This window comes from Oncorhynchus clarkii, chromosome 17 (assembly GCF_045791955.1).
Source record: "Oncorhynchus clarkii lewisi isolate Uvic-CL-2024 chromosome 17, UVic_Ocla_1.0, whole genome shotgun sequence".
NCBI classification, from domain to species: domain Eukaryota; kingdom Metazoa; phylum Chordata; class Actinopteri; order Salmoniformes; family Salmonidae; genus Oncorhynchus; species Oncorhynchus clarkii.
Window position 1 is genome coordinate 7,347,729 of NC_092163.1, and position 2,500 is coordinate 7,350,228.

The following is a 2,500-nucleotide window of genomic DNA, read 5'->3' on the forward strand; positions in this document are numbered from 1 at the left end:
TAGGTTAAAACGCACACACACACATATATATCTCCCTCTCTCACTATTGCTCTCTCGACTATTGTGCGGCTTCGTTAAAGCTTGAAAAGTATGTCAATTACAATGCAACTGGCAACATCAGGCATTGTACAATCATGCGACTGGCAGAGTAAAATAGCCACTAATTGATAAATGGACCATGTATGTTGTATGTCTTCTGTTTTCTGCAGATAGAATGCTTGGCCTCGCACCTGTTCTTCAATCCGCCGTCATAATAAGGGAAGGGTGACGAGGGAAGGGATCCGTTGAAGATCATTTTTACGCAGCACCATCTAATCTGAGGCCTTTGGCTCAGTTGCAACATGTAAAGTTGATTCCTTTTCACCAGATGTCAGCGAAGAGGGCAGTAAAGGGTAGAAGAGAGCAGTACAGGGTAGAAGAGGGCAGTAAAGGGTAGAAGAGGGCAGTACAGGGTAGAAGAGGGCAGTACAGGGTAGAAGAGGGCAGTACAGGGTAGAAGAGAGCAGTACAGGGTAGAAGAGGGCAGTACAGGGTAGAAGAGGGCAGTACAGGGTAGAAGAGAGCAGTACAGGGTAGAAGAGGGCAGTAAAGGGTAGAAGAGGGCAGTACAGGGTAGAAGAGGGCAGTACAGGGTAGAAGAGAGCAGTACAGGGTAGAAGAGAGCAGTACAGGGTAGAAGAGGGCAGTAAAAGGGTAGAAGAGAGCAGTACAGGGTAGAAGAGGGCAGTAAAGGGTAGAAGACGGTAGAAGAGAGCAGTACAGGGTAGAAGAGAGCAGTACAGGGTAGAAGAGGGCAGTACAGGGTAGAATAGAGCAGTACAGGGTAGAAGAGAGCAGTACAGGGTCGAGGAGAGCAGTACAGGGTAGAAGAGGGTAGTACAGGGTAGAAGAGGGTAGAAGAGAGCATTACAGGGTAGTAGAGAGAGCAGTACAGGGTCGAGGAGAGCAGTACAGGGTAGAAGAGGGTAGAAGAGAGCAGTACAGGGTAGAAGAGAGCAGTACAGGGTAGAAGAGGGTAGAAGAGAGCAGTACAGGGTAGAAGAGAGCAGTAAAGGGTAGAAGAGGGCAGTAAAAGGGTAGAAGAGAGCAGTACAGGGTAGAAGAGGGCAGTAAAGGGTAGAAGACGGTAGAAGAGAGCAGTACAGGGTAGAAGAGAGCAGTAAAGGGTAGAAGAGAGCAGTACAGGGTAGAAGAGGGCAGTACAGGGTAGAAGAGAGCAGTACAGGGTAGAAGAGAGCAGTACAGGGTCGAGGAGAGCAGTACAGGGTAGAAGAGGGTAGAAGAGAGCATTACAGGGTAGTAGAGAGAGCAGTACAGGGTCGAGGAGAGCAGTACAGGGTAGAAGAGGGTAGAATAGAGCAGTACAGGGTAGAAGAGAGCAGTACAGGGTAGAAGAGAGCAGTACAGGGTAGAAGAGAGCAGTAAAGGGTAGAAGAGGGCAGTACAGGGTAGAAGAGGGCAGTACAGGGTAGAGGAGAGCCGTACAGGGTAGAAGAGGGTAGAAGAGAGCAGTAAAGGGTAGAAGAGAGCAGTACAGGGTAGAAGAGGGTAGAAGAGAGCAGGAAAGGGTAGAGGAGAGCAGTACAGGGTAGAAGAGGGTGGAAGAGAGCAGTACAGGGTAGAAGAGGGTGGAAGAGAGCAGTACAGGGTAGAAGAGAGCAGTGCAGGGTAGAAGAGAGCAGTACAGGGTAGAGGAGAGCAGTATAGGATAGAAGAGAGCACTAAAGGGTAGAAGAGAGCAGTACAGGGTAGAGGAGCGCAGTACAGGGTAGAGGAGAGCAGTACAGGGTATAAGAGAGCACTAAAGGGTAGAAGAGGGTAGGGGAGGGTGTAAGAGAGTAGTGGAGGAGGGCATTAGAGTAATTACATGGGGAAGATCTCAGTTGCATACTCATCCTCTCTCCTTCTCAAAACCCATTGGAGGAGAAGGTCAGAGGGTAGGGACCTCTGGATTTCCTATCCAATAGGTTTTGAGTAGGAGACAAAGAGAGAGGACGTGAGGAGTATGCAATGGAAATTTTCCCATTGGCTATATGGGTTCTGGTCAAAAGTAGCACACTAAATAGGGAATATGGTGCAATGTGGGACGCAACCATAATATTCCCCTTTCTTTGAGAAAAAGAGAGGGAGGAAAGAGAGGGGGGGACAGAAAGAGAGAGGGGGAAGAAAGAGAGGGAGGAAAGAGAGGGGGGGACAGAAAGAGAGGGGGGAGAAAGAGAATGGGAGAGAGAGGGGGAAGAAAGAGGGGGGAGAAAGAGAGGGAGGAAAGAGAGAGGAGGGAGGAAGAGAGATGGAGAGAAAGAGATAGGGGGAGAGAAAGAGAGAGGAGGGAGAAAGAGAGGGGGGAGAGAGAGGGGGGGAGAAAGAGAGAGGAGGGAGAAAGAGAGGGGGGAGAAAGAGAGAGGAGGGAGAAAGAGAGGGGGAGAGAGGGGGAGAGAAAGAGAGGTGGAAGAAAGAGAGGGGAGAGAGGGGGAAGAAAGAGGTGGAAGAAAGACGGGGG

The 2,500-nt window shown here is 49.9% G+C and overlaps 1 protein-coding gene across 1 annotated transcript in view; it reads left to right on the plus strand.

Moving 5' to 3' along the window:
• Nucleotides 1-2,500, plus strand: part of LOC139370180 (parvalbumin alpha) — a 62,199-nt gene that overhangs the window by 21,427 nt on the left and 38,272 nt on the right. The window lies entirely within an intron of this gene.